At 45.4% G+C, this 15,391-nt stretch overlaps 1 long non-coding RNA gene across 1 annotated transcript in view; it reads left to right on the forward strand.

Annotated features, from left to right (window-relative positions):
• Nucleotides 1-4,051: 4,051 nt before the first annotated feature.
• The window catches only part of LOC138295734 (uncharacterized), a 70,531-nt gene continuing 59,191 nt past the window's right edge, over nucleotides 4,052-15,391 (forward strand). Inside the window, exons 1-3 of the long non-coding RNA XR_011203673.1 lie at nucleotides 4,052-4,108; nucleotides 7,150-7,220; nucleotides 9,991-10,154. This is a non-coding gene — a long non-coding RNA (uncharacterized lncRNA). The remainder of the gene's footprint in view (nucleotides 4,109-7,149; nucleotides 7,221-9,990; nucleotides 10,155-15,391) is intronic.

Genomic DNA, 15,391 nt, shown 5'->3' on the forward strand with positions numbered 1-15,391 from the left:
GGTGCAACCATTGCCCAGACAGTGTTACAAGTTCAAAAATTGAGATTTGCCTTTTCTTCCACATAATTTACTCAACTCTGCCACATAATTTGGCCCTCTCCTGACGCATAATTACAGTGTCCTTGCGTATAGGATAAGGAATAATGGAGATCATCGTTCAATAATTAGCTGGCAAAGAGTGCTGATAAAAAGCGTCCATACCAGTCTTACACTTCAAAGTCACAACTGTATTCCTGTTCATATGGGGGTCAAATGAGCCCCTCAAACGTCCTCAGTAAATCAACCTCAAACGTCCTCAGTAAATCAATCAGTTTGAGTGATATGGAAGCAATGTGTGTAATCAAATTTCATCAAAGTTTGTAAAAGACAATGATGCGAGACTAAACTAATAGAAGGTTAAAGCCATGGGGAGCTGGAGGGCGCACAGTGGGCGAACGCTACAATGCGAGGGGACCTTGACGTAAAAGACAGAGAGACTGCCTTCAATAATTAAAGAAGGAAAAAACACAAAATGCTGTATACCTTTGCAACCTTCTTGTACGGTACGGCTTTGAGAAATGACAAGACTCGGGAAATAATAACTAGGGTTGCATCATTCGTTCCTGCCCTACCAAACACACAGGGTAGGAACAGCTAAATACTGGAGACTGCACTTTGAACTTCAACAGTGGCAAGGCTCCTAGTCAAACAGAAATCGCACGAGCTCTTTTCCTGCGTGAGGCCTCCAGCACGTGGCTGTCCCTTCAGACGCTCCGTAGCTGCAGCAGCAGCAGCAGATTGGAATAAATCCACAAGCCACAAATACACGCCACCAATACACGCCACCACCCATGTATTACTTCCATGTTTGTCTGCTTTTCTAACAGATAGGAGATTGGCACGCTGCCTTCATTCCTAGGTTGCCACACAGGCTAAATATCTATCGAGGAAAAGATGGCGTCTGTCCAAAGACGTGTTTACATCACAGGTTTGTTTCTTCCTTTTGGGTCTAGTGCGCTGTTAAAAGGGCACTGGGAGAAACGTCTCGGTTGCTCAGCAAATTGGTTGGGACCTTTAAAGGAATGTTTGAGTAACTATACCTCAAAAACTACACGAACACTTTTTTACCTCCGGTTGAACCAAGTAAAGGATTTTTTATTCTTTACGAGATCGTTAACGCAATATTATTTTTTAAAAAAGGGGCAAAAATAAAAGGGCGGACGCATTTCAGTATCTTGGCGCAATTAAGAACCTAAAATGTAGCAGCGGGCGGAAGGTATGTATGTCCCTTCTGCGGGGTCAATGATCAAAGGCTCGCCCCATCCCTAAAGTGTTTGATGGCTCGTGTTTTGTTCTTTTTTGTCATCTAGAAAAACCCAATTTGCAAGAGCAAATAAACAGGCTCATTATAAAACCGGGGGTCAGCGGAAAGCAAAAAGTTAGACAGCTGAAGAAACAAACTGGTATTTAAACGGCAGCACAGGTGATCCCTGGGAGGAAGCTGTAAATCCCAGAATTCAATGGCTTCCGCGCGGAGGGAGGGGGCAAACGGAGGATAAGGAGGGTCGGGAAAACCCTTTGAAGTTTTCCGTCGGCGCGTAGCTATTTTCCTTTGCGAGCTAAAAGGGTGAGGTTTACTAAGGCATACATGGTTGGCATTACAGAAACGTGGGTGTCTGCATTTTTTATCCCAACGCCTGAAATATTGTGCTGCGTTAGGATTGTATTTATCAGTTGAAGTCTGTCAGGTAGGCTTTATTAAACGTTATTCTTACAATTTACATGCAGTTTGGACTACTCGATGTTCACCGTCTACCAACAAAAGGAGTGAAAGCAAACTAAAATTCCGTAAAGGTGCCTTTGAAAGTTTACGTCAACACCCCTCATTTAGAGGGAGACTTCTGTTTTTTGTCTTAAAAAAAAAAAAAAAAATCATATTGTTTCTCTGTGTTTTTTACCTTCAGCTATCGTACACTTCAGCAAGTCCACGGTCAAAATACAAATCAAACTGTCCCTCTTTCACTCAAGTCTTCTTTGACTGTTTTAAGACCAGAAATAAAAATTACAACACGTCCAAAAATATGAGCCAGTAACCTAAAACTTCCATGGATTGCACTCCGTTTAATATTTAGGAAGGAAGTCACCTCCCGATTATTTGCCATACGTTTGAAACCTTTAACTAAATCCTGAAGAACCCCATGAATGCTGAACGAATTCTACAGACCGATTTCCTTTAGTGCTTCAATGCATTGAAATTAAGCGTGCGCAATAGGGATTGCCATCGGGTGAAAATGTTCACGCGTAAATGTGTTGCAAACGTGCATATACACAAGAAATGTCCCTTTTGTCTACCTGGAAAATATGTTCCCCATGGATAAGTTACCTTCCCGCACCCTCTATTCATAGGTTTGTCGTACCTTTCCATTGCTACCTTGGAAATAAACGACTTCTACGTTTAACAGCAGTAACTGTGTATTAAAAATGGCCAACTACCTGACTGAGGTGTGCTTTTCCACTACCTGAAAGGTGTGCAAGCACCCATCGCTGTGCATGTTTGTCGGTGTTCCTCTTTTCCAAGTGCATACCCACCAGAAATGCTCACAACACTACCCCTGATATGATGTGCCACAAGGAGTATGTGCTTGTTACACAATACCCACTCATACTGTGAGGGACCAGTGTCCTGTATATGACTGCAAAGGAGGAAGAAGGAAAATATAGTGCCTCATTGGGATTTTGTTCAGAATGCCCCACCAAAGTAGAAAGTAGTGAGTGTATTTAACTACCATAAAGTGAGAAAGGGCCTGTAAAGAGGTAGGCGCTGTAGGTGATCGTAGTCTGTGGAGACTTCTGGGGACACCACACTGCACTATATACATTTTTGGTGAAGTGCAACCAAATGCTAGATCTAAATTGCTACACAGCTTATGCCACATTGGAATGAGTGTTAAGCATTTGTAATAGACACAGAGTGGAACTGCACAAGAGCAAGCTTGTGTTGTTGGTCCCCCCAGAGTTCTGTGTCCTTGGTGTAGACCTATGTCCTTAGTTTACATGTGTTGGAGCCTTTTGATGTAGCTCACTCTAGTGAAAAACGTTGCCTGAAATGAGGGTCTGGTTGTTGTTGCACATGAGGAGGCAAATGTTTTAGGGCAAAGAAATAAAGACCAGCCTTTGGCAAACTGATGTGATAATGACAAACTGGATGATGACTAGCAGAGACAAAACCTCTTAGTCCATAGTACTGCATACTTGAACACCAGGGTAGACAAATGTGGAGGAAATCCAAAGAAACAGTAAGCGAATGGATTCCACACTGTATTGCTGTTTAGTTGCAACATGAACGAGCCTCTGCTTGAGCAGCACACCTCTAGACCCTTTCTGGCATCAGAAGGGTAAATAAATAACCTTCTTTATTTGTTGCATCAGTGGTAGGGCAGTGATCCAGTTGCGGGGAAGCCGTGTGCAGGCATGCACCAGTATATGTGTGATGAATGGACAAGCAGCTAGTACTACTGCTGTGTCCATGCTCAGTAGTCTCTGAGGGTCAGTTCTGAATTGGTTCTTCATGAAGCCAGAAACTCAAGTAGATTTTTGATCCATCAGGTGGCAACCCTGCACGCAGATGGTCACTTACTGCTGTCTTTCTTGTACTGGTTTGAGACTACTCTACTTGTCCAAACTCTGGCGAAATATCCGTGTTGTAATAAGATCTATTTTAACATGTTCCAGTCAAAGCCCAATTTTTGTAGTATTGTGAAAGTATATGTCAAGATGATTGTGTCAAAGACCTTTTCTAGATCAATAGTTATCACTCCTGGGCGGGCCACAGAAAATGGAGGGGGTTAAAGCACATAGAATAATCTCTGTATAGTAGGAAAGGGATTAAAGCAAGGGAGAAACTCACTTTGGACAGCACGAACAGCCAGCAGTAAATAGAGCATATTGCTTGAAATTCTTTGCTGAGGATTTTTTTAATTGATGTTTAACATCTTGTGTGCTGCTTCCGGAGAGGGTGAATCAGTGACACTTTTGTCAAAGGAAGCAGCAGGCCTTTCAAGGTCGCCGAGGCATACATTGTTGCTACTCTAGGTGTCAAAGTATCTGTACATCTGGTAGAATTCTAGTGGTAGGCTATTTGCGCCTGGGGATTTTCCTCTGGCAAATTCCTTTTTCTTAATTTCCTGTTTAGTCAGTAACAATTCTGATTGCTACAGCTGTTCAGGTAGAAGAGAGACTATCCGAGCCTTGTCTAAATATTTATTCAAATCCCAAATTCCCGGTCTATTTCATCGACTTTTGTGCATAATGTAACATAGCAATCCAGAAATACCGGATTGATTTCCTGTTATGTATACTTTCTCTTCAGCTGTATTTCATGCACGTTATTGAGGCTGTGTTGGATAGGGGCTCGATTAGTTGGACTAAAATTCTCCAAGTCTTGTCTCCTTCATCATGTCGCTTAGCCACATAGGCTCAGCAATCTAAACATCTCACACCATCTTTTGGGCACACCTCTCATCCTTAGTCAATCCTTCACATAACTAATTTCTGTATGAGACCGTCTGTTCCAGATCCCCCATCGATTTTCAAGGGATTCCATCACACAATACAGTTCCATCTTGACCCCATATGTTTTTCTAATGTGGTAGTCCCTAATTACCACTTTAAAAGCTTCCCCATCTCCCCTGGGTCAGTTGTGGACCCCATGTTTTCTTTAAAAGAATGGCAGAGCTCATAGCCAATAGTGTTTTTGAAAGATGGTACCCTCTTTTCCGTAGCTTGAGAGTTCGGTAAGCGTATTGTGGAAGTATAGTGGCCCAAGCTAAGCCCCATCAATTAGGGGTTACTTCCCGATAAAGCCATGCAGACATATTCTGTATGTACTATAGACCCACTCCGTTGTGTAGAACAGGGTTTTTGGAATATATGTGGTATTTATATAACACAAACCTAGCCAGTAGGCAGAGGGACGCTTTATTGGGTCAAAGACATGCATAAAGTCTACACGTGATTAGAGAGACAGCAAATTTTTGGACTATTAATGCATTTTGCGGTAGTATTCTTTAGAGAAGTGCATTTTCAACAATTTGAAATGTAGGGTTCATCTCCTGCTAATGGTGTTGACTGCCAGAAGACCAGCGTCTGCCCAGCCATCAGCACGCTCAAAACGTAGTCTGGCTGTTAAGTCCTTTCTTCCTAGATCCATCTTGAAAACAAGTTGAACTAACCCCAACTGTACCCCTAAGGGGATTGGAGCAACAGCTGCCCACCACATAACAAACTACACCAGCATAAAATTCCAGCCTCCATCAAGGGATTGTGAATGAAAGGGAAGAAGTGGGCCTCCCCAATGCACCTTCGCCAGCCATACCTACCAAAAGGTAGCATTCTTTAAGAATTATGCTTTTGGTGTGTGTGTGGCCACGTCATGCTTCGTGTCAAATTCAGCTGCAACAGATCCCTCTCCTTCTTGCACCTCACACAGGCTAATGTATGCTTTCGGTCCTTCTTCACAGTCTTTGAGTATAGGTCCCAGCCTGTTGGGGACAGCAGGGGCTGGCCTGGGCGAGGCTCTGCACTTATTACCCCATGTACGCAACTCTGGTTGTGCATGGCACTTACTTTTGCCCTGTGGCCAACCTCCTGCACTCAACTTCAGTTGCATGTGTGTTTTTCCATTCATATCAGGTCCTAGGCTACCTTGTGGCACCATCCCAACTGGAGGCTGCCTTTGGGCCTGCATGGAGGCTTTAGGGGCAAGACCTGACTTGAAGCCAGGCCCTGCACTAATCGGTGCATTGCTGATCCAGATGAGCATGGCCTTTGGCCATGTGGCTCTGAGCAAAGGGCCAACCGGAGCTATAATTGCACATACACATACCCTTAAAATACATAGATAAAGGTAAATTACGGTTGACAGGGTGGTCTAGGGGTCAGTAGTGGCTACATCACAACATTTAAAAAGTCCTGAAATGTACCAGTTATGGTACATCCGTAATATACCCTTCCACCGAATCTAACACCTTCAGTCTATCTTCCAAACCCTGCTTTCACTTTGAAATGTGAAAATGAGAGACTGAGTATGTTCATGAGTTTAAAAGACTTTGCACGATGGCTTAACTAAGTCGTTGGAGTGACACTGATGAGAAATGGTAATTGCAGAACTGTTTCTTTGTGTTAGGAATGCTTTTGTATTTTGTCAAGGCCTGTGACATCGAGGACGTTATTGGTCATTGTGTTGTTGAACCCATGAGGCCTTATCATACATTTTATCAAATTGCTATTCCGTTGTTCTTTAGTGGCATTGTATCAAGCGGTTACATCACTTTTTTTGTATTTGAAAATTAGGATTCCATCCATATGCCATCTGATCTAATTTAATGCGTGATATTGTGTAATGTGTTATTTTTGTTGTTTGCAGACATGTTAGATGTGGGTAAATATTTTGTCAAGCAACACTTGGCTGTTTGAGGACTGTTTTACTATCTGCTTTGACAGTTCATTGTGTCTGGGGCCTCTGCATGTTCACAGGCAGCGGCTAGGTGTGGGACCTGGCCATGGGATTATGTCTAGATGGGGGAAATGGGAAGAAAAATCCACAAGAGGCAGCCCCTCTGTGTTATTAACTGTCCCTTTTCATCCACCCAACAAAACCACCCTAGGATTTTATCAGGAATCTCACCCACTAGTATTACTAGTGGGATGCTTCCATCACCGAGTCCTCCTCTAGCTACCTAGTGTATCTGGGCGGGCTCAACCTTGAGAACCAAGGGTGCTCTTTAATATCTTGAGGGATCTTAAAGTTAAATTGTCTAAGGTATCCAGATGTTCCTTTTGTTTAAAGGACAACTGCTAACGTTGAAAACACTTAGCATGAGCTTTAGTATCTCTAGTGTCTCCGGGTCACCATGTTTCATCCAACTCACTGATACCTCAATGGGTTACTTGGCTTTCATCATGACTATGATGCTTTCCCAGTGTCCTTTTAGTTTTCATGAATTGTATACCTTCTCACAGGTTACCTGACATGCATGTCACCCCTGAATCTTTATATAACTAAATATCTTCTCTGCCTAACAGCAATTTCTTCATTATTATCATGTAGGAACCGTTTGTGGCCCATTATTTGACCCGACTCAGTAGTACCGTCATTAATTACTTTTTCAGAAATTCCTGTGCACATGCTGTAAATTCTCCTTATCCTGCTGATGACTCCGAAATCACTTGGAGGCTGAAAGGTACTTGACTGTGAGGTTATTTAGAACAGGATACGTATTATTGTCTAAACTAGATGTGTTGCTTGGACACAAGTTAATTTACACGAATATGATGATTTGTCTCTGAATGGTCTGTTGCCTAATTTTTGTATGTACATGCGTTTTATTTTATTTTGCCACTGTGAGCTCAAGGGCAGTTATTAAATAAAAATTAATGAACAAGTGCTGAGAATTAAATCGATTGGTTTATTACCAGTGAAAATCACCGAATAGCACTAGTTTTTATTGAAACTACACCGTTTATTGCAGAGTTAATATTGATATAATGTGACATCGCTTTTTATTATGGGAGAGGCTTGCGAGCTTACCCAAGATGTATTCTTCCACTTAGAGGTCTACAAGAAAGCAAACTGTATCTGTCCAGGGTGTTTATGTGCATGAAGAAATTACCATATTACTTGGTAGATGCTGAATAACACTGGCGTTACCTATGCTTGAATAAAAGTACTACCATATTGGCTGGTATGTCTGACCAATATTATTGTTAATTAACTCATTACTATAAGGCTCCCTAGATGCATGCAACCCCCCTTGGGGACTAATATTCTGTGGGGGCTTTGTCAGGACTAAATTTTGCTGCAAGGAAGTAGGGCCTCAAGAATATATAAATAATACAGAGACGGTGTCAACTGATTCTACAGCCTACACGAAGCAGGACATTAAAGAACTTTTTCAAAGACATCTGTTTTAAAAACTGTTTTATTAGTCCTGTAACATGGAGTCATCCAACAACATACATCTACGCAATAAAGAGAAAATGTAGTCCAGAAACCATACCGAAAACATGGAGCCTCGTATGTTTTCAGTACTTTACCAGTGCACTCGGGAGGGCTAACCACCGGAAAAGGCATGACGTATGCATGCCTTTCACTAACGAAATGAAGCGAATTTTAAAAGGCAAGCCCACAAACCAACCAAACTGATGGACGTGGTTAAAAGCCCACAGAGAGATTACAACAGGGACAGAGCGCTTTGCTCGCTCGACCCTAAAAAGTAGTTCCCTTAACGTAGGCAGAAGAACAATATGAGTGAAGTCATCCAGTCAAAATAATGATAAAGAAGCTGTGCTCCAGGGAAGACCAAAACACAAGAAAAGGAAGCAAGCAAACGAGATTGACCAAAAAAAAAAAAAACACGATACGCAATGGGATGACCCAAAGCCCTTTTGTAAGGATTGGTATTGTACACAGTAGATCTTTTGACAAGACAGCTGATGCTGCCATTACGTGAGACCTAAAAAATATTCTGCAGCTCTCGTGTTACATGAAGAAAGTGACTCCATCCGAAGACTTTGGGGATGAAATGACACTTTCATACCAAAAATTCAAAAGTTCTATTATACCATCAAACAGTTCCATATAGCAGATGTAATTTTGTCCAGTTTTGTATCCTCATAACATACGAAGTACAAATGGACGGCCTTCTATGCCACCTCTGTGGCGGCGGTAACAGAACTGATATACAGTTAAGTCTGGGTCACCTCGTATTATCTATAAAGTGTCAACCATGTAAGTGCTGGCAGCCATGATCATCTTTTGTATCCAGAAATGTTCAACTGCTCCCTGGCTACTGATTCAGTGCCTTCATGATGAAGAGGAGTGTGGAGGCTTTCCTTCTTGAAATAAAGAAAACACTTCTTTGTTCGCTAGTAGAAACTGTTGTCCCATCACTTGCATCACCTTTCTAGAAAACGTTCTGCAGAGAATTGTTGCTGGCAGCTTTGATCCTATTTGGACCACCCCGACCTCCTGGATTCTTAGCAGTTTGATTTTTTTTTTTCCCTTCTTTTCTGGGAAAAGAAAAGAAATCTATGTTGGCCAGAGCAGTGGATGATGTCAGAAATATACTTGAAGGGTAAGCAGAGGGTATGATCATACTGGATTTATCTGCTGGATTGCACACTCTAGATCTTGGTGTCCTTCTAACCAGGACTTTAGGACCTCAGGAGTAGTAGCCGATTGGATTCTTTCCTTGGGTTTATCACCTTTTAGGTATGTGATACAATGTGGTGTTCCTCAGTGATTCCCATTCTTGACAATACAGTTTAAAATATATATATATATATATATATATATATATATATATATATATATATATATACATACACAATCACCAATGGGAAAGTGAAATTACCTACATATGTGCTTTAATGCCTTTGTGTTTATAATGAAAATGTTAGTACCTATGTACGCCTTAACATGCACTGTTACATTTTATTAATCAAGAACGACGTTTATTGTACTGGTGTTAAGACCTCTAAAGCTTTAGTATTTACTACATTTGCATGCATTTTAAATGACTTATAGTTCAGATCCGTTGTACATTGCACATTTCGACTGAATAGTGCAAGCAAAACCTAGACTTGTTCTGACGTTGGCAGAATGCAGCAATGTGTCTGCTCCTGTTAGTGTTAACTAGATCTTCCTTTTGAAGGGCTTCTTGCTTTCCTTCTTACTAGAATTTCTTGCCACCTGCTCGTTAGCGGTTATATGCAACTTTATATTTTATCACCTGCCCCTGCTTCCATTTAAATGCATTTACTGGAATTGTACAAAAATGACCAGGAATGTTATGTAATTTAGCATCATTTGCTCCAGTCGATCAAAGAAAAAGCCTGGTCCATTGAAACGGCAATTGCCTTGCTTTATTTTCGAATGCTTACTGGCTCTATTGCATTAAACTTATGTTAAACTTCTGTGTGCTATCCCAAATATTTTGTTTTCTTTTACAGAAGCTGGTGCATTGTGTGCCGTGAACAATCTTCGCTAGGCAAACAGGAGAGCAATGGGCCCAATTCCTCATGTCCACCCCAGGCACCAGAAGTAAGGGAGAGATTTTCCAGGGGAACTGGGGTGGACCAAGGCCCAACTCTGGAGCCGGTGATTAAACCACAGGGTAAGCAGATTGAACCACCATTTTAGGTGTAGTGTGACCGCTTAGTGTATCTTGCTTGCTTGCATGGCATTTATTATTGTCTTATATTTGAAATGTATTAAAGGAGCACAAAAAAGCATCATCCGAGTTAGAAATAACGGGATACTAAACTTATTGAGTAAGTAGGAATGGGAGGATTGAATGTGTGCAAGTCTATGGTTTTGACCGAATAGGTTCTAGAAATAGTGTGAAAGCAGAAAAGATAGGCAGGAGTGCCAGGAAACAAAACACAATCCCTTAAAAGATGAATGTGTGTCAGAAGAGCCCTATGATCTAGCCACTCCAGCCCCTTACTGAACCAAAGTTCAGACTAACACAAGGGGACCGTTGGGTGTGAAAGTAAGATACCTCTCCCATGAGACCACTTAGAGAAATAACTGAGAAAATCCCTACTCTACTTTGTTTCCTTTCTGTCCCCACAAACAGGATGAGCTACAGGCAGAAGGCCAACAAATCCTCTTTCCTGTTTTTTGTGTTTGCGTGAACGCAAAGAAATGGTGACTGCCGAAAAAGCTAAACCTATTGAGCCACCACCGAGTGGGACTCCTGCCCACATTATGTACTACCAGTGTGGTAAAACCGTGTGCAAGTATCTCAAAAAATGGATAGAACTCAATAACAAGAATTTGAAGAAGTCCTTTCAAGAACATGGTACCTTCAATATGTATATATAGAGAGACTAGGACATTTAAAAAAAGAAGCTACAATCTGAAAAAACAAGATGGATGCTGAACAGTTGCCATACCTTTGGCAATGGTATGAGGAGGCCTGTACATGTAAGCATGAATCCTAAGTCTGTGGATGAAAGACTCCCAGAAGAAACTGGAAATCTAACTAAGTTACTTTAGGCAAAGATTAAGGCATGTGTTTTTATTTATTGTCCCATTTTCTCCTTACCTATTCCCCTAGTCATTAAACCACAAGAGACTGAGTGTGAATAACAAAAGGAAGAGGATTTCCTGGATATGTGTGCCATGCCAGCCAGAGGTGCAGCCACTGATAAACCTGGAAATGAGCAGCGGCCAAGGGACCACTGGCAGATGGAGTACAAGAATGTATTGTGCAAGCATTGAGATCTGACTGAGTGGCAGTAGAATCCCAGGTAGAGGGGTGCAATAACTAGACAAGACGTAGACTCCAAGTTAGAAACTGGGCTTCTGGTTGGCAGGGGTATGCACCCTATCCAAGCTGGAATCACAGTCCTAGTCAGGGTAAGTCATATACACACCATAAATTAACCTGTGCTCACACTCTGGTAGCTTGGCATAGAGCAGGCAGGCTTAACATAGGAAGCAATATGTAAAGTATTTGTGCAACACTTAAAACAGTGAAAACGCCACACAAAAAGATACCACACGGAGGCGTGGCCAAGATGGTCCGAGCTCCGCCACCCAGGCCTCCGAGATTGCCTTGTGACCACAGCATTTGCTGGCTCGGGGTGCCCTGCCGTGCTGCCTGGTGCTGTGGGAAGTCGGGGGCACCTGTGGCCGAGACTGGCGACGGCGCAGAGCTGCGCAGCCTGAGCCAGCGCCTGTTGTCGGCAGGCGTGGAGTGCAGATGTTCGAGTTGCGTGGTGGGCCTGGGGCCCAGCGGCCTGTTGGCTGGGCGCGGAGGCGCGGCGGCAGCCCTGGAGGGGGCTGCGCCTCTGAGGTGAGGTGGGGCCCATGACAGGGACCCGGTGGTGAGCCGAGTGCCGGGGCCCCAGAGACGGTTGCGCCCACCTTGCTTGGCCCTTTAGAGAGGAGCCCCCAGAAGAGACGGCGAGCAGGCTGGGTCGCTCTTGAGCTGCCTGGCGCTGGTGCGGTGGAGCCTTCATCGACGTGGTGGCCCTGATTAAACCAGAGGCAAGCAGCGACGTGGAAGAGACTCACAGATTGCTCTGCAGTGGAGAGGTCAGCAGCTGCAGCTGGGGGTGTGAGGCGAGGGGGGACTCGGTCCCCTGGTGACAACGTGAAGAGGCCCGGTTGAGTTACTTGTGCAATCGCAGTAAGAGGGCAGAGGTGATGGCGGCCTCCAAGCCCAAGCGGGATCGGACAGTAAGAGACATGCTGACAGGGCACGCCCGGTGCCGGGTGGGGCCCCTGAAGAGCCGCCGGCCGCGAGGTCTCCGGAGGCAAGGAGGGAGATGGAAGAGGACGAGGCAGCGCCAGTCACGAAGGGCTTCCTTACCTCCTTGTTCCAGTCGCTCCGGAGCGATAGGCAGGAACTCCGTAGAGACATATCTCAAGAGGTGAAGGAGCTGCGAGTTGAGCTTACATCCCTGGGTGAGCGGGTAGCACAGGTTGAGGATGGTGAAACCGCTCGCGGTGAGGAGGTGGCAGACCTGCAACAGGAGTTCATAAGATTGCGGGAGCAGCAGGATCTCCTTCAGATGGCGGTGGAGGACCTGGAGAATCGGTCACGCAGACATAATATCCGCATTAGAGGGGTCCTGACCGGGGCTGAGAAGGAAGACATTGGAGACTTTGTGGTGGCGCTGATCCGCTCGGTCCTTGGCCTAGAGGAGTCCCGGGAGATCGCCTTGGATGGAGTCCATTGCATGGGCCGCGCTGCCGGAGCTGGGGATCGCCCGCTGGATATTCTGGTGTGTGTCCACAACTTTGGTCTGAAAGAAAGCATATTGCAACAGGCACGCAATCTCCTGCAGGTCCACTTTAGAGGGCATCAGCTTCAATTATACCAGGACCTCTCGGTTCAGACTTTGCAACGGCGGTGTGAGTTTAAGCCTATTACAGAGCATTTGCGTGCACATGCTGTGTCCTATTCTTGGGGTCACCCGTTCTGCCTTGTCTTCCGCTGGGAGGATCAGCTTCGCCAGGTGAAGTCAATATCGGAAGCGAACCGGATCCTGGGCTTGGTGGGGGATAACCAGGATCGGTGTCCGAAGCTGGGCCCGGTCGGCGGGGATCGCCCGCGCTGGCGGAGGAAAGAGAGGAGGAGGAAACAGCAGCGCCCTACTGCATCGGAACAGATGTCGGAACGTCAATCGGCAGTGAGCAGCGTGGCAGCTGGGACAAGTGCCTAGACGATGGGCGGCTGGGGACCGTTGGACAGCTGTGGGTCGCTTACTGCAGGCCTACGGCCGTTTGAGAGGGGCCTGGCGGCAGGGTCGTTGGACTTGGTGGACGACCTTGTGTGGTTCTACGGCCCTGCTGAGACTTTTTCCTCTTTTAGGATGTGTGTGAGAGGACTTTTATGTTATGAGCACCTGTTGTGCGCTATAGTTATATGTTGGCTTGCTTCCCTGGGAGTCTGGTCATTAGGGGTCACAGCGGTTTGGCCATGTGGTTCGGAGCGGCTGGGTGCTGTTCTGGGTCTTGGTCCCTCCGTGGAGCTCCTCACCTCTTGAGCGACCTTCTCTTTGCGCTGTATGACAGTTAAGTGTCTAAGCTTGAATGTCCGTGGGCTTAACAACCCGACCAAGGGGTTAGCGATTCTGTCGGGTCTTGAGAAATCCGGGAGTCATATCTGTTTATTACAAGAGACACACTTATTGCAAAAGACACATTTCGCCTACGTTCAAGGTGGTTCCCTAGACAATTTTGGTCTTCAGCAACTACAAAACATGCTGGGGTGGCAATACTGCTCTTGAGGACCTTTGCTGGGGAGGTAGTGGGGAAAATACACGAGGTGCAAGGCAGGTTTCTGGCTATCAGAATAAGATTTGGGGCCTTCTCCTTCACTATTGCTTCCCTTTATGCTCCGAATGCCCAGCAGGAGGCTTTCCTGAGACAGGCGGTTCCCCCCATGCTTAACTCGCCAGATAGTGCCATTTTGGTGGGCGGAGATTTTAACTTGGTGATGGATAATGAGCTTGACCACTCGGGTCACCGCTTTGGGCAGGCTGGGGCATTGTCGGAGGCGGGGCGTCAGTGGCTGGCTGAATGTGGTTTGGAGGATGTGTGGAGGAAGTCGCATCCCACGCTTCGGGACTACTCCTTTTACTCAGCGGCGACCAAGACTTATGCACGGCTCGATCTTTTTCTGGCCTCACAGGAGTTTATTTCCCGGGTTAGGGAGGCCACGATTGAGCCTCGAGCCTTGACTGATCATGCTACTATTACTGTAGAGGTTACCATGGAGGTGGACCGGGTGGGTACTCTGGGCTGGCGTTTTAGGGATTCTTTGCTCCAGAGTGCGGCAGCGGTGGAGTTGCTCCGGCGCGTGATCACAGACTATCTTCGCTTTAATGACGATGGCAGCACCTCTTTAGAGACTGTGTGGGGGGCCCTGAAGGCAGTAGTGCGGGGCGAGGTGATAGCACTGTCCGCGAGAGATAATAAGGCAAGGAGAGAGATAAGGGAGGAGCAAAGGGTGGCTGTATTGGAGCGTTCCCATAAATCCACTGGCACGCCCAGAATCTGGCAGGAATTAGAGAAGGTGAGGCAGCAGCTGAAGCGGCTAGATTGGGACAGGGCGGAGTATGCAGTAGTGCGACTTAAGCATAAATACTACATTGGGAGCAATAGGTGCGAAAAGCTCTTGGCGCACCAGTTGCGAGCGCAGCGTCGACGATAAAACTGGTCTGCTTTCCTACCGGAAAGGAGGCGCGCACGAGTGATCAGATTGCCGAGGCATTTGCGGAGTTCTACTGGGGGTTATACGCGGCGGACGAGAGGGATAGTATGGCCCTGGATTCTTTCCTGGAGGGCATAGCAATCACTCCTCTTGGTGAGAAGGAGGCGTCTTTTCTGGACCAACCGATAAGGTTGGAAGAGGTTATATTGGCGATTTCTCGCCTAAAAGTCGGCAAGTCCCTTGGCCCTGATGGTTTTACGGAACTATTCTATAAGACTTTTTGCATGGAGCTCGCGCCGCTCTTGGTGCGGCTTTTCAATTCTTTTCGGACATCGGGGCCCTGGCGCCTAGCATGTTGGACGCTACCATTGCAGTTATACATAAGCTGGGTAAAGACCCAGAGGAGTGCGCTTCATATGGGCCGATTTCCTTCTTGAATATAGATGCTAAGATATTCATTGGAATTCTCGCTTTTCGCCTTAATCTTTATATGCCGGGTCTTATTGATCCGGATCAGTCAGGTTTTATACCAAACCGACAATGTAGCGACAATACGAAGCAAAGCAGCTTCTGCATCTGTTAGACAAAATAGATCGATCCTGTAGGGAGGCGCTTTTCCTCACTATTGATGCGGAAAAGGCGTTCGATAGGGTTCATTGGCCGTATCTTTTCCAAGTACT

Source organism: Pleurodeles waltl, chromosome 1_2 (genome assembly GCF_031143425.1).
Source record: "Pleurodeles waltl isolate 20211129_DDA chromosome 1_2, aPleWal1.hap1.20221129, whole genome shotgun sequence".
NCBI classification, from domain to species: Eukaryota; Metazoa; Chordata; class Amphibia; order Caudata; family Salamandridae; genus Pleurodeles; species Pleurodeles waltl.